Below are 22585 nucleotides of genomic sequence, written 5' to 3' on the forward strand. Positions count from 1 at the left end.
GATGCTCCTAAATCACAATTTGGGATTGCTTGTGGTTTGATCATTGAAACCCTAATTTCCAAATTTGCACCATTACAGGTTCGATCCTAAGAACTTTACTAGTTAGAAAAATGAAACAAGGTATTATTGTGCAAAATTGAGATGCTTCAATATTATTTTCTCTATAATGATATTAGAGTTAATCTAGATCCCGAATAACCTTCTAAGGACGTTATTTTAACCACAATGAACATGAAATTGAAAGATATATTTTAATTACATCTATCACATGAGAAAATTTAATATTTGCAATGACCATCTCTATAAAACAAAAATCCTTTTTTTATCACGTGTTTTTGAAAATCCATGCCTCAATTTTGTTGAGAACTCATCATATATAACACTCTCAGTTATTTATAATGAGCGCACATTGTTAAAACTTATCTATTCAACAAATACTCTTTATTATATAGATAAAATATTTTACGTATTTCACACTATGCATCTTCTTTGGAGAATATTGAATCATTCTAAACAAGAGGACTCCAATTATTTAGCTTGCATATAACTACTCATAAGAATATAATGCTATCATCACTACCTATAACCTTTTTCATGAATACAGAGGATGTGTTTCTAAATTTATCCATGTAAAATTGATGTCCCTGGATCGATCTCCATAGACACCACTAGAAGATACTATGACTTCTATTTCTTTCATCTCCTTGGGTGTAAGATTCACAAATAGTGAACCAATGTTCTCCTCTAAGTTATTGATTTTTTGGTCTCTCAAATTGGTGAAACATTTCTTCCTTAATGTTGAAGCCAATCAAGTGCAAGTGCAAGTTGTTTCGTTGTGCATCCTTTGCTCAAAACAATTGTTGAAAAATTCTTAAATATAACCTCATTCCTCTCAAGATTCTCTAATGTAAACCTTGGGGTATTATGAAAAACACAACTTTTAAAAAGTCAAATATCATTCTAATTATAAAAATAAATTCTTAACTAGCATATAGAAAAAAACCTCAAAATTTCATTAAACTTTTCTAGACTTTGCATGGCAAGAACGAGCGGGAACGGTAGTGGTTGTGGAGTGGGGACTAGGGTTTCAGAGGATGAGGAAGATTCTGAGGAGGTGGATGATGCAGAACGTGCAGAAGAAGTCGATGGCGATGTTGGACCAGTTATGGATGGAATTGTTGGGTTGTGTGTCTCCTGGTTGCAGTGTTATTGTCCTCTACTTGGGTTTGAACCTAGGTTTCAAAGGAATCCTGTTTTGGTGTTGATTGTTTCTATTGTGGAGACCCCTACGATTGGGTTTTGCAGTTGTGGGGTTGTGGGTATTTGTCCCTATTTTGGGAGATGGTTGTCTATGTCTGTCAGCCCCTTTAGCTCATTGTTTTGGTCCCCCTTTCTCTCTGATGGGCAGATCTTTAGGTTTTTTGGAGGGTTGTGGCTTTTTTACTTTGCGTTGGTGGATCCCTCCATTTGTTTCTCCTCTTGGTAAAATCTCTAATTTCTTTTTCATGGGTTAATCTTGACTCTGTCTTCTGAGGTGACCTCATCTCCCATTGAGTTGGAGATGGTTTGGGTCTATTTTCTTGTGATTTTTTGCAGGGTGTTGCTCAGGGGAGTTGTTCATCCTAGGAGATGAAGCTCTCTTGCCTCTTCTTTGGGAGTGTTGTTGGGTTCTTTTCTTTCCCTCTACTCTCTTTTGCTTGGTTGGAAGCTTCCTTGTTCTTCTTTTGTTTTGGTTCTGGGAGCCACGCTAAAACCTAGTGCTTCTGGTTTGGGGATCCTTTCAAAATCCCATGGGGTGGTTTTTATTGTTTCTAAGTTTTTTGTGTTAACCCCGGCTTTCTTTTTACAAAGGAAGGTTAAGGGAGCCTTTTTAAAATCCTTGTGTTTTCAGAAGAGAGAGAATGGTCCTTCATGTTCAATATTTTTTTTCCTCGACCATCTTTTTGTTGGGGGTTTTTCTATCCCCCACTGCTTTGTTATCTTGGTTCTATGTGTTTAGCTTCATTGTCTACATCTTGGGCTTCTCTTGTTTTTCCTTTCGAGGTGGTCCCATCTTCTATTGAGGGGAAGATGGATGTGGCTAGAGGTGACCTATCTCCTATTGAGGTGGAGGTGGATGTTACCTATTTTTCCTAGAAGTGTTGTGGGGAGGCAGGTGTTGATCAATTATCAGGCTACAGAGGTTTTGTTGGTGGCATTGTTGTTGTCATGTTCCAGTCTGGTTGTGGGAGCCTTTTAAAACCCACTTTTGAGGGTTTTGGGAGCTTTTAAAACCCTTGGGTCCTAGTGTGCATTTGGTTGCCTATCATTTAGAAGGGTGCCTTGTTAAAAACCTATCTAGTTGTGGGAGCCTTGTAAAACCCTCTGTTACTGGTTGTGGAAGCCATTTAAAATCCATTTCAGGTTGTGGGAGCCTCTTGAAACCCACGCTCATGGTTAAGGGGGCCTCGAACTTCCCTTGTTTTTTTTGCTTCTATTGTGGATAGACTAGATGCTGGTAGTTTTCAAGGGCCCAGTTTGGCCCATTTGTGTTTTTGGTTAGGATCAGGTTTTGTTGTTCATGAGCTAGAGACTCTGTTACAGGTTAGGAGAGCTTGGGAAAACCATGATTTTTGGCTGGGGGTGCAGATAAACCCTCATTTATTGTTTCTCAGATCTACAAGGTGGTTTAGATCTACTACTTTTTCCAGCCTGTTTTGTATTGTCTATCCTTTGTGTGTGGCTGACATTTTATTCTTTTGGCAATGTTGTGGCTTTTTTGTTGTTTAGCTTTGTTATATCTACCTGCAGCATCCCTTTGTTGGTTCCGGATCTGTGAAAAATCCGAGGGTTTCAGGTCCCTCCAAAACCTATTCTATGGGGTTTTTGGTCCCCTCAAATCTTGTTTATCCTAATAAAAAACAAACCTCTAAATTTCGTATAATTATAGATCCTTAACCAACGGTGAAAACCAATATTTTTGCCAAGCTACCAGATATCTTTAATATTTATTACAATGGACTTGCTACAATATAAAAAGTGCCTAAACTTGGTGAGAGTAAAACTCTCTTCTTTACCCCTCTAAATAAGAGCACTATTATTATTCAAAATCCACCATTAAAAGGGGAAAAAATGGTAGATCACAAATAATGATAATAAGCATGTACTAGAGAGCGAATCTTTGATACAACCTATTAATATAAAGAAGAATCAATAGATTAAAGATACCTTTCTAGAATAATTATCTATAAAGTTTTCAACCAACTTTGTTCCAGAAGAGAAGAAACCTTGGCCTAAAGGGCTATATAGTACAATTCCAATGCCAATCTCCCTGCAAGTAACAATTGAAGTGTTAATTATTTAAAATAAGATACTTTATATGGCACAATTCTAATACCTTTCTAGCACTCAAGACCCACATACGTGCAAGATGGAATGATTTCTTCCTCAATATTCCTACTCCACAAAGACCACTATGTTTGAACTGTTGCAATGGGATGAACAACATGAGCTCTTCGAATTGTTGATGCAGAAGCCTCAGAAAGCCCAATATATTTAATTTTTCCTTCTTCAACCAGTTTCTTCATTTCTGCAATCTGTAGAATAGATACACTCACAAACTTAAAATTTTAACATTTACTCAAGCCTATCATCATGGAGTGAAATTTAGATACAAAATCAACACTAGTGATAAGTGGGCAAAATGTCTAAGATATAATATCAAATTGTAATTTTACAGGTCTGCATAAAAATGGAAACCCAAAAATCTAAGGACAACTTTTCACCTGAAATTAAAATGCTTGAAAACAAGATACAGTGTTATAAAGTTAGTGCATAATGTTGCAAGCAGTGCGACCAAACTAAACATCATCTAATACATAACCATTCACTAAAACACTACTCTTTCATCCTCTTCACCAAATCATTATAAAAAGAATCATGAGCACTTCTAGTCTTGGGTAACAATGGTTAACTAAGAAAATTAAAATGGGAATTTATCAGGGTAAAATAGGCTAAGTTCTATCGACAAAGATATATTGGAGCTTGCAATCCAGAGCTCCAAAGTTAAATTTTGATGAGATAGGATTAAATTTTAAAATTGAATAAAATATCATAAAGAATAATGTTTTCAAACATTAAAATTTATCATTCAAGAATCAACTTATAGTTTATACACACCAATTTATGTGATTTGACACTAAGTAGTGGATAACACTATCACCCATAGGGACAAGTACAACCCTTTAGTAATTAAATCCACATTATATCTATAAGTATAAAGGAACACACAAAGGGTAAGGTGTGTTGGAAGTGGATTGACTCTGAGAGGGGGGGTGAATTAGTCAATAAATTTTTTGACTCAACTTGCACAATTTAAAACTTTAACACACTTGACACCTTATATGAACATTCAACAAAGATGCAGGCCAATGAACCAGCTTAACATAATGATTGATTCAAGCATGTGTAGTTGACTATTCAATACAGGTAAACTAAATAATCTTTAAATGCTTATACACAACATGAATTACAGATTTAATGAAAGTGAATGAAAATTGTATTGATGGGATAATAAATGAATTTCAGTTTGTAAAACATTTGAGTTACGGAATTATGGGCAACTTTGCATAACACCAACACAGAATGAACACAAGTATCGGAGCATATCATCTAATGAAACAAATAGAAACAATACACATGACACAAGAATTTCATGAGTGGAAAACCCTCTTGGGGTATAAAAACAACTCGTCAAAGTAATCCTTTTATTAACTCAAACAATACCAACTCTGTACACTAAATTTAGAAGTGTCAAACTTCAAGGAGAACCAACCCCTATGTCTCATACAATGCCAAATTTCAACTCAAGTTTACAACCATTGGTAACCCTATAATTGCATTATGTTCTGCAATTACAAAGTTATCATTGATTTAAAACGAGTATAATATAACAATATATGTCATGATTACAAATACAAAAGATTGACAATAAATATTTTCAAATCTTTGTATAACACCAAGAGAATCTTCTTTCACAATAATTTTCTTTAAGTATCAGAGTAAAACAAAACCCCTTTAATAATGTTTCAGTCAAAGCACTTTATAATGCCTCTATTTTGTTTTTCAACAAGCTCTATTTTTCAATCAGATTCTATAACAACAAAAAAAGTTTATGCAAATGTGTCTTTTATAACAGTAAATTGTCTTCATGTGTATCCCTCGAATAGGGTTACCAAACACAGCCTAGGGTTTGTTTTTCAACTGAAACATAACCTCTTAACTGTGCAATGAAACAAAATAGAAATGATATCATTATTTATGTTTTTTATCTTTAAAAATTGTACAAGAACTAAAACAAAAAACAAAATTCCATTATTCTTGTTTTAAAGCAAAGGACTGTCTCCCTTATTTATTTTTAAAGAAATGAATAAACAAAATTGAAATAACCCTTTTCATTTCTCAGTAAATCCAAAAATGATTTGAAACAATCTTTGAAAATATTTTTTTTTACCTTAAGGATTAACAAATTAGGAAAGATGTTACCTAGTTAACCGAGCAAAAACACCTGTTGAAAATCTGTACCAAATCCCCATAATATCGGTCAAATAAAATACCAAAATGATCTTCAAAGACAAGAGATCAACATATCAAAAACCCAAAACAAAATGTCAACCACCGTTTGAACTGTAACAACTACAAGATTACCCTTGGCGGCGGTCTAGGGTTACAAAAAGAAAAAAAAAAATGAATGAGATAACCTTTTACTCATCTTTTCAATTTGTCCCAAACAATAATGAACACTATTTTGAAGTCCATAATTAAACCCATGAGAGGTCATTATTTATTGTCTAGTCAACATGATTCAAATTATACCATCCATTGTCAAAGAAAACATAATCTTTAGCCACGTGACCTTAGTTAAATGATGACCGTCGAGTCATCTAAATGCCATGTTTTCAAAATAAACAACTAAGTAGCCGGCTAGTGCTTGGTTAGCACCTTAAATAAAAACCTCTCATAAAGCTGACAAGCACTTTACAAAAGTTCTTTGTAAGTCCTTTTTATAACCTTGAAACCCGATAGCTTTTTAAGGTTGTGCAAAATATAAATCAATGCTAATAGCATGATAAGATGTAATGCTAAGTTCACTTTGCACTGTAAAGTGTTATATAGAATAAATTATTTCCATGCACTATAAGGTGCAAACCATAAGTGAACCAAGAATTGCCACAAACACCATAGGTGCTAAAAACATCAATCACCAATCAAGTGTAGATTTTGCCATGAATGTCCATCACAAGAAGCCAATGTCTCTGCTAATAATCAAACCCTTTTTTTCATCAAGGACAACTAATAGGGCAAATATCAGAACTAATGATATGTCAAAAACAACCATTGGCTATAAGCCAACTATATACACAAGAAAATATCATAATAGAATGCCACTAAATATGATATTGTCAAAACAACACTATAATGTCATCTGTAATATCAAAGATATACTTACAGAATGATATAATACCACTAATACCAATCATTGAAATCACTGAACCGAGATATACTGACATAATGATATAAAAACGTGGCACAAACTTGAAACAACTTGTTAATGAACTGTCCCTGTCATAAAACCCGTGTCAATGTGTCAATGATGAATCATGACTAATGACCTATCCCTGTCATGCAACTTGTATCAATGATGAATCATGACTAATGACATGTCCATGTCAATGATTCCTTCTCCCCCTTTTTGTCTCAAGGACAAACAGCAAAGAAGTAGAGTGTTTCTTATGGAGAGCTATGCTCCCCCTCAACATGTGTAGGGTTTTAGGCAAGATTAGATTGAGAGATGACTCCCAACCTTTCCTTGAAGCGTTCAATATTTCTTTGGATAAAGCTTTGGTCAAGATGTTAGCCACTTGTGCCTGGGAAGGCACATACATAATTTGAAATTCATTATCTAGCACTAGTTCTGGCATAAATTGTAATTTTATAGCAACATGTTTAGTGCGAGAATGCATAAAAGGATTCTTAGAAAGATTGATTGCACTAGTGTTATCACAAAAAATTGAAATTGGCTTAGTAATAGAAATGCTCATATCTGCAATTTGATGAGACATCCAAATTAATTGAGTACAACATGTTGTAGAAGCTAGGTACTCAGATTCAACAGTAGACAAGGTGACACAATATTGCTTTTTGCTATGCCAAGCAACAAGAAAATTGCCAAGGAAGAAAGTAGCACCACTAGTTCTTTTTCGATCATCCATACAACCAACCCAGTCAGCATCAGTGAAACCAACAAGAGTGAAGTCATTATTCTGAGGATACCATAAACCATAGTCTAAAGTACCTTGAATATACTTGAAAATTCTTTTCACCGCATTCAAATGAGATTGTTTAGGTGTAGACTGAAAGCGTGAAACCAAACAGACCACATGCATTAAATTAGGCCTAGATGCAGTTAAATAAAGTAAGTTGCCTATCATTGATCTATACTATGATTGATTTACCTTAGGTGAGTCATCTAATTTGGTCAACTTAAAGTCAGTCTCCATTGGAGTACTAACAGGTTTGCAATCTGTCAGGTTAAACTTCTTAAGCATTTATTTTGCATATTTACTTTGTGACAAAAAAATACCTTGCTCAAGTTGTATTACTTGAAGACCAAGAAAAAAGGTTAATTCACCCAACATGGACATTTCAAATTCAGATTCCATGATTATAGAAAAAAATTTAGACAAGGAATCATTATTGCAGCCAAAAATAATGTCATCCACGTATACTTCAACAACTAGAATGTCATTACCTTCAACCTTTACATACAATTTTTTGTCCACTCCACCTCTAGTGAAACCATTTGTTGTAAGGTGAGCATCCAACCTAGAGTACCAAGCTCTAGGAGCTTGTTTAAGGCCATAAAGAGCCTTTTTCAACCTATATACATAATCTGGTTTTTCTGTAGAGACAAATCCTTCTGGTTGTTCCATATACACCTCCTCATCAAGATAACCATTTAGGAATGTTGTTTTATTATCCATTTGATACTTTAAAGTTTTTATAGCAAGAATAATATGCAAGAAATATTCTTATTGACTCTAGTCTAGCAACAGGCACATAAGTCTCAACAAAAGCTACACCTTCTTGTTGTGGATAACCTTTGCAAACAAAATGTGACTTATTTCTAACAACATTTCTAGATTCATCAAGTTTATTCCTAAACACCATTTTCCTCCTATAACATTTTTATCATCTGGTCTAGGCACTAGTTCCCAAGTTTTGTTTTTCTCTATTTGACTAATTTCATCTTTCATTGCATTCTGGTAGCAATCATCAATAAGAGACTCAGAAACAAATTTAGGTTCAAAATCAGTTAACAATCAATAATGCTCTGCCACTTGAGCTTGGTCATCAGTTTTTTCTCTTCTTCTAGTCAAGATTCCTACATCTTTGTTACCAATAACCTGACTTTGAGGATGTCTTTTGGCAATGATCTTGAAGGGTGTATATAGAGGAGTGTATGCTTTAGGACTTAGTTCATTATCCTCATTTGTTTTAGGACTTGGTTCACTCTCCTCATTTGTTGCTTCTGATTCTGCAGATTTAGGAGCTTTGTCATGTCTTATTGAAGTATCCTCCTCAACATCCTGCAAATTATCACCTAGAAGCAATTTCTCATCAAATCTCACATTAACTGTTTCAACAATTTTACTCAACCTAGTATTGAAACATCTATAAGCTTTTCTATGAGTGGAGTATCCAAGAAAGATACCCTCATCAGTTTTAGTATCAAAGCTTCCTAGATTTTCTTCATCTCTCTTAATATCGCATTTGCAACCAAAAATCTTGAAATATTTAATAGAGGCAGCCCTACCATACCAAAGTTCATAAGGAGTAAAGGTGGATTTTATCCTTATTTGCACACGGTTCATAATGTAAACAGTTGTGTGAACAACTTCTTTCCAATACCTGTCAAGCATATTTGTCTCATTGAGCATTGTGCGAGCCATCTCTTTGAGAGTTCTATTCTTTCTTTCGACCACCCCATTTTGTTCAAGTGTCTGGGAAGAAGCATATTGTCTCTTAATTCCATGTTTTTTACAATAGTCAATAAATTCTTGTGATGTAAACTCATCACCCTTGTCAAATCTTAAACACTTAGGCTTTAAATCAGATTCTCTTTCTGCCATTTTTTTGAAAATCTTAAATCTATCAAAAGCTTCTGATTTATGCTTAAGAAACGTAACTCAAACCATGCTTGTATAATCATCTACAAACAGCATCAAATACCTTTCACAATTGATGCATTGTGTCCTTGTTGGACCACGTAGATCTGTGTGAACAAGTTATAATGGTCTAGTGGAAGAGTGTTCTTTAGATTTAAAGGATACTTTTGTCTGTTTACCTTTCAAACACTCCTTACACACAGAGTTTGATGGTTTACTCAATATAGGTAAACCTTTGACATTCTGCTTCTTGTTGATTCGAACCAGATTATCAAATTTTACATGTCTTAAGCGCTTGTGCCATAACCAATTTTCCTCTACTTGACTCATAAGACACATGCCTTCATTGTTTTTATAGTCAGTGGAGTCAGGCAAGCTATAAACATTGCCAATTGTTCTCAAACCAGTAGCAACAATTTTACCTGATTTATTTTTGATAGCACAACCTTGAGAACCAAATGATACATTATAGCCATTGTCACAAATTTGACTAATACTTAACAAGTTATGTTTTAATTATTCAATGAAATAAACATCATGGATTGAGTGTCATCATTCAACAGTAATGTACCTTTACCTATTACATAATCTCCTGAATTGTCACCAAATCTTACCAAACCTCCATCAAAGTCTTCTAGATGAAGAAAATTACTTTTGTCTCCTGCCATATGGTGTGAACATCCACTGTCCAACACCCACATTGATTTCTTATTTGACAAAAATGCAGCCTACACTAACATTGATTGCTCTGTGCTAGGTACAAACTTAGTTTTCCACACCTTATCAACATTTGTCCTTGATTTGTAATGAGTAGAGGTATGTCCAAAGGTGTTACATTTGACACACTTCAAAATGTTTGGAAAGCCATAGGCTTGTTTGTGTCCAAACATAAGAGTTATGTGTAGCAAAAATATGCAAGTGTTAACCTTATGGCCAAACTTATTGCAATAAAAGCAATAGTCATGAAAGAACCTAGATTTAAATGGTGTCACTCTATGGTAAGCCTGAAATTGTTTTATGTTTGCAGGCTTAGCGGTCTATTTTGATGATTCATCCTTTTCAAATCCTACACCAATCAAGTTCTTGTGTTATTTTTGCTTCCTCAAAATATCATTTAAATCCAATGTACTTTTATATTATTCAATTTGATTTTGCCAATTTATTGTTTGTTGTTCTAAGGTTTCAATTTTCTTTTCTCTATCATCAAGAAGAGATTTCAAATTTCCAATTGCTAAATTTGAATCATTTAACTCAACTTGTAAAATTTGATTTGAGCTTTCATGGGAAGCTACTAGCTTTTTTAGTCTCTTTATTTCTTTGAGAGCACAAAGTAACTCTCCCTCAAGATCAATTTCATTTTGATCTAAATCGGATTGTTTTTCAGGTTTGCTAGTTATAGTTTTTGAAGAAGATTCTATTTTTGCCATAAATAGAGTCTCATCACCTTCACAAGGTGAGTCATCTAATTCGTCTTTAGAGTCTTCTTTTGTGAAGAGACTCTTCTTTTTCTTAAATGTATTGAATTTCTTTTTAGGGTTCCACATTTTATTTTTGTAAATTGTTTTTGGTTTTACTTCTTCACTGTTTTGATCACTTAGAGGACATTGTGCAACAAAGTGTTTAGCTTTTCCACAATTAAAGCATTTGAAGGGTAATTTGCCCTTGTATTTCTTTTTAAGTTTTCTAACAAGAAATGCTTCAATAGCATCTAAGAGTTCAGATTCACTATCAGGTTCTTCTTTCTTCTCTATTATTTGAAAGCGGTCTCTTTAGAAGTGGAAGGATTGTTGCCAATCCTCATTTCATAGGTTGTAAGTATGCTTTGTATTTTATCAAGAGACATAGTAGAAAAACTCTTCTTTTCTTCTAAGGTTGAAACCTTAGTTTCAAATTTGGGCAACAAAGTTCAAATGACCTTTCTTACAACATCTTTTTCATCAATAGTTTCACCAAGACCTCTTCTGGAATTCATAACTTCATCAATTCTGAGAAAAGAAATTGCAATAGCCTCATCTTCTTTCATTCTCAAAGACTCAAACTAATTCTTGAGTGTGAGAATTTTATATTCTTTGACTTTTGCATCTCCTTGATAAATAGTTTCAAGTTTGTTTCATATCTCATGGGCAGATGAACAATGCATAACCTTAACAAAGACATCCTTTGAAAGACCACACAAGATAGCATGCTTAGCTCTGACATTTAATTCATATTGTGTCTTTGCATCAGGATATGTGGGAATAGTAGTAGGAACAACATAGTTTATGGTCACAATGTTCCACACACTAAGATCAACAAAAACCAGGTAAGTTTCTGTCCTTATCTTCCAGAACACATAATATGTGTCATCAAAGAGAGGAGCTCTAGAAAGTGAAGCACCTTCTTGTGATTCATCCATAAGAACTTCCAAAGACTAGAATCAATCCCTAGGATAGGCCTAAATGAAGGGACCCTATGCTCTGATACCACTTGTTGGAAGTGGATTGACTCTGAGAGGGGGGGTGAATCAGACTCAATAGAAATTTTGACTCAACTTGCACAATTTAAAACTTTAAAACACTTGACACCTTATATGAACATTCAACAAAGATACGGGACAATGAACCAACTTAGCATAGTGATTGATTTAAGCATGTGCAGTTGACTATTCAATACAAGTAAACTGAATAATCTTTAAATACTTATACACAACATGAATTGCAAATTTAATGAAAGTGAATGAAAATTGCATTGACCGGATAACAAATGAATTTCAGTTTGTAAAACTTTTGAGTTACAAAATTATGGTTAAATTTGCATAACTCCAACACAAAATGAACACAAGTATCAGAGCATATCATCTAATGAAACAAATAGAAACAATACACATGACACAAGAATTTCATGAGTGGAAAACCCTCTTGGGGTAGAAAAACCACTCATCAAAGTAATCATTTTATTAACTCAAAGAGAACCTACACTGTACACTGAATTTAGAAGTGTCAAACTTCAAGGAGAACCAACCCCTATGTCTCCTACAAAGCCAAATGTCAACTCAAGTTTACAACCATTGGTAACCCTATAATTGCATTATGTTCTGCAATTACAAAGTTATCATTGATTTAAAATGAGTATAATATAACAATATATGATATGATTCCAACTACAAAAGATTGACAATAAAGCTTTTCAAATCTCTGTATAGCACCCAGAGAATCTAAAACAAAACCCCTTTAATAATGTTTTAGTAAAAGGACTTTACAATGCCTCCGTTTTTTTTTCAACAGGCTCTATTTTTCAATCAGATTATGGAACAACAAAAAAAGTTTTTGAAAATATGTGCCTTTTATAACAGTAAACTGTCTTCATCTGTATCCCTCGAATAGGTTTACCAAACCCAGCCTAGGGTTTGTTTTTCAACTAAAATGTAACCTCTTAACTGTGCAACAAAACAAAACAGAAATGATATTATTATTTTTGTTTTTTATCTTTAAAACTTGTACAAGAACTAAAACAAAAAAAAAATACCATTATTCTTGTTTTAAAACAAAGGATTGTCTCCATTATTTATTTTTGAAGAAATGAATAAACAAAATTGAAATAACCCCTTTCATTTCTCAGTAAAACTGTAAACGATTCGAAGCAATCTTTGAAAAAGTTTTTTTTTACCTTCAGGATCAAAAACACTTGCTAAAAATCTGCACCAAATCCCCATAATATCGACCAAATAAAATACCAAAATGATCTTCAAAGACATGAGATCAACATATCAGAAACCTAAAACAAAATGTCAACCATAGTTTGAACTGTAACAACCACAAGATTACCCTTGGCGATGGTCTAGGGTTACAAATTGAAAAAAGAAAACGAATGAGATAACCTTTTACTCATCTTTTCAATTTGTCCCAAACAATAATGAACCCTATTTTGAAGTTCATAATTAAATCCATGTGCTAGGTCATTATTTACTTCCTTGTCAACACAATTAAAATCATACCATCCGTTGTCAAAGAAAACATAATCTTTAGCCACGTGACCTCAATTAAATGATGACTGTCGAGTCATCTAAATGCCATGTTTTCAGAATAACCAACTAAGTGGTCGGCTAGTGCTTGGTTAGCACTTTAAATAAAAACCTTTCATAAAGCAGACAAGCACTTTACAAAAGTGCTTTGTAAGTCCTTTTTATAACCTTGAAACCCGATAGCTTTTTAATGCTATGCAAAATATAAATCAATGCTAATAGCATGATAAGATGTAATGCTTAGTTCACTTTGTACTGTAAAGTGTTATATAGACTATATTATTTCCATGCACTATAAGGTGCAAACCATAAGTGAACCAAGAATTGTCACAAACACCATAGGTGCTAAAAATATCAATCATCAATCAAGTGTAGATTTTGCCATGAATATCCATCACAAGAAGCCAATGTCTCTGGTAATAATCAAACCCTTTTTGTCATCAAAGACAACTAATAGGGCAGCAAGGTACATACAGTAACTTCAATGGGGACTCTTGTCTCCACACGATGTTGGTAATACAGGTCAATGCAATCCACAGTGAGCCTCTTCAGACTCCCTTAACAACAAATACGAACATATGCGGGATCTCCACGAACATCTCTTATCCCACCTGCGTTAATTTTCCAAACTTGGTTGTCTCTTATTCTTTTTAGTGCCTACAAATCATGTCAAGAAGCTCCATATTAAAATTAAACCATATGGGAATGCAGATAAAATATTTGGCATATAAATGTATTATTCTTAGCATTTATTTGCATTAATGTTATAATCATATTTCATGAAATGTGATCTGGAAGATTAGATGCAAATAAATGCTACTCAATTAAATCCAGAAGCACAATACATATACATTTTTATGTTTTTATCTATGAAAATCAGGTTAGCTACACTTAATTGAAAGCACCCTACCTTTGCAAGGAGAAGTACATTAGTGTGAGGACCATAAACATCAGAAGTGTCTAGGAAATTAATGTCTTTGGAGACAGCATGGTGAATGAGGGAGATCATTTCACTTTTAGGATTGGTAGGGGCACAGAAGGCAGACATACCCATGCAGCCCAATCCCTGTGCTGACACTTCAAATCCCTGGCTTCCCAACTTGATTCTTGGCACTGCCATTATTACAGATACTTCAAATCTCTCGCTACTCTTCTTTTGGCTTTTCTTTTGCTTCTGTGGAAGTTTGAGAGGTTGTATGTACATATTTGTAGCAGTCAGTTTAGAAATGAACGTCATGGCTGAGCTCGACCGTTATATATTTAAATTATTTGTTTCGGTGCATTCAACTCCAAAAGTTCTGCAACGAGATTTCTTTTTGACATTAAGTTATGTAATAGGTGAGTCAAATTAATGGTTTGAAATAGCGAAGCACGTCAGCGCAATCGTAGATGTAAAGCATGACTTGCTATATTGAAGTGGTCAACAGAGAAACACGTTAGTGCTAACATGCATGGTGTGTTCCACATAAGAGAACAGAAGCATTCATTTTACGAGTCAGCCAAACTAATGGTTTTTTTTAGGGCTTTCTAAAGGCAATAGTGGATGGGTTAAAGAGACAGTCAACTCTAGGCCAAGAAACTTGGTTGAGTCAAGACAACTAAGAGCACCTCTCCACCTATAAGAAGAGGTAAAGGGTATCATGGAGGGCCAATCCCTCCCTTCATAAACAACACTAGTTTTGGAAACTAGACGTTCAAAGCTATGGTGATCATGAGAACAGGGATCCACTATCACAACTAATATATTGGCTACACCTATGTTGATACCCCTGCATGATACCCTTGCTATGCAGAGGGATCAATCAAAACTCCGGCATTAGTAAAGGGGGCATTTCCTAAATGATCTAGTGGTGCTTGAAGATTAGCAAGTTTAAGTGTAAATTTATGAGATTGCAAATGAATTTGCATAAGCAAATTAGAGAAAATAATGGCTTTATTATACAAAGAATAATGGGCACCATCAAAAGGATATAAAAAGAGCACTACTCCACCTTCTCAAAGGCATAAGAGAATTTTTACTTTGAAAGCATGCAAAATCTAGGTAAATTTGTTCAAGCAATAAGGACAAGCAATAAGGACAATCTCTAAATATAATTAGTTAGGGAAAAGGGGTGGTCTTGATCAACTTGAAAAAATCATGGATCTAACTCCAACTCTTTCACCTCAAGGAAAAAACTAGAAGTGACACTTGAAGGAATCTATATTGTCATAGAATGGACAATAGTGATTGAGAATACCCATATGAGTTAAATAACCACCTAGGGGAAGACCCTAATACATAATCCACCAATCAAAGTGGGAAAAATTGGGTGTCAAATAGCTAACTAAATATATTAAAATATGCAATACCAATTCTCAACAAATGACTAGAGTTACCATTGAAGATTTAGTTTATCCATCACAGAAATATGGGGGGGGTAGCCACGAGTAGGCTTTGTGAGGCCTATGTTGTGAGAAGGCGTATTTGGGTACCATTTTAAATATTTCCACCCATGCTTCAAAGACAACCCCAATTTTATGAAAATTTTAGGGAGGTATAACATTATTTTACAGGATATCTTGGTCTTGGGTAGCTAGTTCGAACTTTAATTTGAATTCAAGCCAAGAAATAAAGTTCTTGGTGGCTCTATGGATAAAATTGCACAACACACGAATGTCTAGCTTAAAGAACTTCAAAGCATCCAACCAACAATTTTTTGCCAATGGTCAGTCTTGAGAAGAGAGGCCTATAAAAGAAAGTCATTGCATTCCTAACAAAACCATGGTTTGATAGTTTGTCATGCTTTCCAAATACTCTTGATGATCAAAGTTCCTCAAAATTTATAGTATCCCACATGGCGAGAAGAGTACCAAAGTCAAGGCCCTTCGAGTTTGGATAACCAATTGGCACTCCAAAGCTAATATAATATCTACCTACAATTTCCTAAGCTTCATTTCCTTCAAAAGCTTTAATGATCCATTTAGCACGTAGGGTAATGCCTTGTCTATAGATATTGAGAAAGACGTAAGCCTCTAAATTTGTGAAGTAGGCAACAAAAATATCACACCACATGATGAAAACCATGTCTTTTTTTAATATTCCAGATTGTTTACAAATATTTTGCTCATACGAGCATCAACTTGAGACCATTACATGACACTAATATTTCCTCATATCAAGAAACCACGACCATGACACTAATACTAGCTTATTTTGAGAAACCACACTAGAATCAACTTGTGGAAGACCAAGAGTCACAAATTAGCATCCACTTATTAGAAACCACAATTAGCTCATTTTGAGCAACCATACTAGAATCAACCTATGGAAACCAAGTGTCACAAATTAGAATCCACTTATTAGAAACCACCTAGAAGCCAACTGTGGAAGACTAAAAGTCACAACTTTGAATTTGATATTAGATGTCCCTTTGGGATTTGAGCTTTGATCTCCACAATGAGAACTCAATGCTTTAACCAATAGAACACAATCCTTTGGATAGAAAACCATGTTTTCCTTCAATATTAACCTTTTAAAAATATTTGAGGAGTTTTTCAATGCGGAGGTAATAAGCTTTGGAAGGCACACAACAAGAAGGGTAATAAATTTGCATGACAACTAAAACCTTAGAATAAATCTAGAACTTACCAACTAGGTAAAGAGGTTTGGTAATCTAATGAGTAAGTGTTTTTTCCACTCTATAAATCACAACTTTCTATAGCATGAAGGGTGAGACCTAGAAAGGAAAAGATATATCCAAAAATGAAACTAGAAGCTACTAAGGCCAAAGAATAAAACATTTCTAGTAGCATTGAGTCTCTTTTCATTAAATACTTGAACTAGAAGTCTAGTAGAAGAAATCTGAACGCTAAAGAGCTTAAGTAACATTATAATATTCCTTAATAATAGTAAGGAAAGAATCATTGGCAAAGTAAGTGTTAAAGAATCATTAGAAGAGATATCCCCTTGACCAAGAATTCAGAGACTACATTAGCCAAGAGATAGACAAATCCTTCAATAGTAAGAACATAAAGAGCCAAAACAAGAGGGTAACCTCAATGAATAAACTTGTGAATCCCAAAAGGCATGTATTGTTGGTCAATGATCGTGATCTATGTAGAAACATCCATGAACATATTTAAAGACTAAATGAAATAGAAACCAAAGCCAAGGACTTGAAGCATGGAAAGGACGAATGCCCATTCAATGTGATTGTAGGCCTTCGTAAATTCAAGCTTTAGGAAGATGGTAGGTTGATGGTAGTGGTAAGCCTAGTTCATACCTTCCAAAATAGTAATAATATTATCCAAGACAAATATAGACTTGGAAAAACTCATCTATTTAGGTTGAAAAATACAAAGGAGCATGAGGTAGTGCTTGACAACTAGAGATTTGGTAATGATCTTGTAAGAGATGTTCAAAAAAGTAATTAGCCTCTAATTGCAAATCTCCTTATTAAGTTCATCATATTTATGTATTAATTTAGCATTTCTTTTTGTTAGTCATCTTGCCTAAATATTAGAAGTGACAAGCTTTAATACAAAGCTTTTCGAGGTCATTTCTAATAATATCCCAAATGCACTTGTAAAATGAATAAGAGAATCCATATATCCTAGGAGACTTATCATTGGTCATTTTGAAAATAAATTCAAAAATCTATGGTGATAAGTTGTTCACATAGAATGCATTAGGAATTAGAGACTTGGCAAGGGACCACATTAAGGCATCATTATCAGGTAGCTATTCACTTTTATGCATAATCTTGAGTTGCAAAGGCCTACTCATACTATTGGACAAAGGGTTTAACATCAAGAAGCTATATATTTATTTTTGTAAAGTGGAAAATCGGACCCTACTGACTCCCCACCTAGGAGAGAGAAAGCAAGTCACTAGGATGATTTTCTCTTGGAGGAACTTTACATTTAAAAAAGGGGATTGAATCTGCTAGATCCAAATACAAGGGAAACAAGGATGTGAATTCCAAGTGGATTTCAAGGGTTGAAGTGTGATTTGCCCTCTTTTGTAAATGAGAAAGTTGACTTGTTGACTATGTAGGAAAGAGGGATAAAATAAGTGAAATGAGGAGCTACTAGTTCTGGATCACGTTGTAACTTCGGATTTGAGATATTTAGACTTATATGGATCTGCCTTGTAAATTTGGAGAAAAATCTTCAAGGCCATGTTGAAAGTGCACACAGTCCTCCGAAAAATCCGCAAAATGAAAAGGGTTTTTTTGCCTCTATAAATGGAGTCCAAATCTAAAAATGTGGCTACACACCTGCAACCTACACACAAAAAAAAGAACGGAAAAAGGGTTGTGGATAGGGGTTTGCCTCAGTCAAACCCTAGTTGAGGAATCAACCTTGAAGGAAAATAATTGCAAATGCTTGAATGTAAAGAATGGAAATGTATACCTTGTAGATCTGCAATTTGTTGATGATTATTGCTTTGCTTCTTGAATGAAATCACAAGTGTTGCATGAAATGGCATGTAACATGACAAAACCCTAACACACACATATGCTTGCAAATGAATGTTGTAAATGTTGCTCCAATGGATGAATGAAGAACACACATGAAGAAGAAGACTTGATAGATGCTTGAAGAAGACCTTTCTCTTGAATTTTGCCTATCATATCTTTCATGTATTTCCTATCCTTGCAAATGAGAATACTAACTCCCTTTTATACATTCCTCAGAGAATTAATTCCACACTAAAGGCCAACATCGGGGAAGTTTGGAATCCTCAAGAATACTAACTCCCTTTTATACATTCCTTAGAGAATTAATTCCACACTAATCTTGAGGAACATAAGCCCCTAATCCTAGGATCTTAACTCACTCAAACATATGCAAGAGCACACAAAACAAAAAGGAACAAGACACACAAAACAAAAATAAAGCACAAAAGACACATGACAAAAATAAGATGCAAGACGACAAACCAACTAGCCAAAGAGACCACGATACTCAGATGTCTCAACAGCTAAGTAGGACATAAAGACCCATGCCATCACATAACCACAAGTAATCACATAAAAGAGAAAAATTGACATCATCCATTAACCATAAACAGTAAAACTATGGGTTCATGACAGGAGGGAGATAGAGGACATGAATACACACTTTGATGATCCATGAGAAGAAAGGCGAACAAGAAAGAGACCATGGACATCTTGCCCCTAAAACTAGGTGATACATGGAGAGAAGGACACTGAAATCTAGCCCCCTGAGTCTTTCTGGGTGATCCTTGTAAGGGAGGAGAGTGAGAACACCGTTAGTTCCACCCAACCTCATGCATGTGTGTGAAAGTGAGGTTCAAAGTGCCTAATAGGAGTCTATGCCCGAGTACGCTACAACCAGTATAAGATGTATAGTACAAATGTCAAGAAAGGTATGACATCTCTCTCTAAGAGTTTGTGCTCTGGTTCTGAGAATAATCACCCTGCATAAGAGAAAAGTGATGTCATCTCACTCTAAGAGTTTGTGCTTTTGTTTCAAGGATCACCCACTATACAAGGAAAAAGTGATGACATCTCGCTCTAAGAGTTTGTGCTTTTGTTCCAAGAATGACCCACTATACCAAGAAAAATCAATGTCATCTCGCTCTAAGATTATGTGCTTTGGTTCTGAGAATGACCTACTGTACAAGAGAAAAGTGAAGACATCTTTCTCTAAGAGGTTGCCCTCTAGTTCCAAGAATGTCACATTGTATAATGCACGAGAGAAGTATGGTACAAAGGAGCAGTGTGGGTGCCCCCCCTTAAGATGGTAACATAGATTGATATTGATATCTTAAGTAAATTAGAACAAGGATACCTACCTTCATCACAAAGACGATATCCATTATGCAACAATGTCATAAATCCAAGCAAGAGAGGGAATACTCTTCAAGCAAAGATAGGATAGTTGAAAATAGATATATTGTTGTAAGTGTAAAGGAGATCCTTGGAGGAGAAGAGATCTTTGTTCCAAAAGACATCTTCCTCCAAGAGGAGTTGTCTTAGACAAATATAACATCTTCTAGAACAAAGAAAATGAGAGAACAAGAATGCAATCCTGCCTCCTATTCCTATGTAAAAGGGATTATTGAGGATGGATGAATCACTTTTATCCCCCAAGAATGATGGGTGAATTTACCATAAATGTACATTACCGAGTGTGAAAGAGGTTGTAGTCAAGGACTTACACCTTTTATATGAGAGAGAACCCTTGAGAAAACCACCAATAATTTTGCACAAGGAACGACATTAAGTAATATAACTCACACCATTCACCAAAATAGAGCAAAGTTGATCCTTGTAGAAGGAGAGAGAGTGGGATCATTTCCCCCAAGCGAAGGGACAATGAGAAGAACTTACACAATCTTCTAGAGATAGATTAAACATAATCAAATGAACAATGCACTTTCATGAATGCATGGAAGGAAAGACATTAGCCTTTGTAAAAAGGCATGTCTCAAGAAGTGGCAATCTTCAAAAGGAAGAGAGAAACAACATCACATATTCTCCAAGGGGGATTAATCATAAAAACATACCATTGTAAGAAATGATAATCACATATTAAAAATACAACCCCTGAAGGAAACAATGATACATGAGATAAAAAGAAGGAAGGAATGAGTGAAAATACTTGCCCCTCAAGTGAGGAGAACAAAGAAAAACATTAGACATCTTCTAATGGTGAGTATTGGCAAGTCATATGCCTTCCTATTGGAACAAGTCCTCACAAGGAAGGGGTACATACTTCTCAAGGAGATCATCCCATGCTAAGGGGCATATCATACTTGCGAATAATCAAGACCATAGAAGAGGTAAGTTTTTCAAGAGAATGAAGGAAAGAGAAGAAGTGCACCACTCATTTAAGAAACTACTCTCAAGCAAAGATGAAAACCCAAGAACAATTATATGCTCACACAGGAATGATTCTTATGCAAGAAAAGAGATCTAATATTGAATAATGCACAAAGAATAGATGAATATATAGAAAGAATGAGGGAAAATGAATTTCATGTTGCTGCCCCAAAGTATGTAAAGTTGAAACAACAACACCACAAATGATAAAAAGACCCCAACTAAGTGGACTATTTATGTGATAAGGGTGAGGAGCAACATGAAGAGAAAAGAAGCGCTAAGGCACTATTTTGATGTCGAGGAAGACATCTAGATATATTGTAATAGAAATTCGTGATAGATCATATTGCATTTGAAAAAATTTCTTAAATGCATAACATTTCCCAAGAGAGTGTGAATTTATATCATGAAAAAAGAAATATTCAATTCCTTCCACATGCTCAAGATTTTAGTTTTTATTTTGAGGAGGGAAGCAAATGTTCTTATCATACTTCAATCTCCAATAGATTCTTGTAGCCAATCTTTCAGGGTGATAAATATGGTCTTGACATAGAGAAGGTTTGATAGAATAGGAAGTTTTGTTATCCACAACTCTAAATTTGCCATTGTCTATGCCATCTTGAATAGATTTTTGAAAATCAGGGCAATCATCAGCATTATGGTCATGGGTTTGATGAAATGAAAAAAAAGGATGTATTGAAGAAGAAGCATTCTTGCAGGCTCTACTGATTTATTGTATTTGAAGATAATCTTTGAAGTTTTGGAGCCTAAGGAATTCATCTATAGAAAGAGGAGCATCATTTCCTAGGCCTTTTGTAGTAGTTTGTGTAGGAGGGTTTATAGGGACACGAGTTCCTTGCTCAAATTTCCCAATTCCTTCTCCTTTAAAACCTTGTTTTGTTATTATATGAAAGCCACGACTATAAGAATGTTACAATTGACTAGATGCAGGAATATGATCATGAATTTCTTTTAAATTCAATGTGTAAGGGGGAAGAAAAGGATTTGTGGATGAAGAAGGAGTATCATGTGAAATGACAATCTCCTTTCCTTTATCAAGCTTATCCTTATTAGGAGATTGGGGATGAATGACTTCATCGTCTAGAAGCTCATTTTTAGTTATTTCTCTGCGAGGTGAAAGATCATCAATAAAATGCATGACTTCATCCTCCCTACATATACTTCGATATTGAAGATAGGTCCTGAGAGAATAAGGGGGAGCTAAAGATGTAAGAATGTTAATGTTTTGATTTTGTCCCCCTTGCTCAAGGGTATGTGTAGAAAAAGATGGGTCCTTGTCACTTTCCAATGTTCGCTCTCTTTTAGAAACGTCATTGGTCAAAGCATTAGGTCTCATCTCATCCACACAAGATACCCTAGGAGAGGTACAAGGGTTAGGATCTCTAGGTTTAGGGTCTACAAAATCTTTGAGGTGATTGACATAGGAAATGCATTTTGTTAACAACACCACCATAATGCAACATAAATGATACATGAAAGCTTTGATATCTATTTGAAAAGAGAATAATTTGGAAACCCTAACAACA

The 22585-nt window shown here is 34.7% G+C and overlaps 1 pseudogene; it reads right to left on the reverse strand.

Moving 5' to 3' along the window:
• Positions 1–592: 592 nt before the first annotated feature.
• Positions 593–14326, reverse strand: LOC131027793 (probable aldo-keto reductase 2; annotated as a pseudogene).
• Between the last annotated feature and the right edge of the window lie 8259 nt (positions 14327–22585).

This window comes from Cryptomeria japonica, chromosome 1, assembly GCF_030272615.1.
Source record: "Cryptomeria japonica chromosome 1, Sugi_1.0, whole genome shotgun sequence".
Taxonomy (NCBI): domain Eukaryota; kingdom Viridiplantae; phylum Streptophyta; class Pinopsida; order Cupressales; family Cupressaceae; genus Cryptomeria; species Cryptomeria japonica.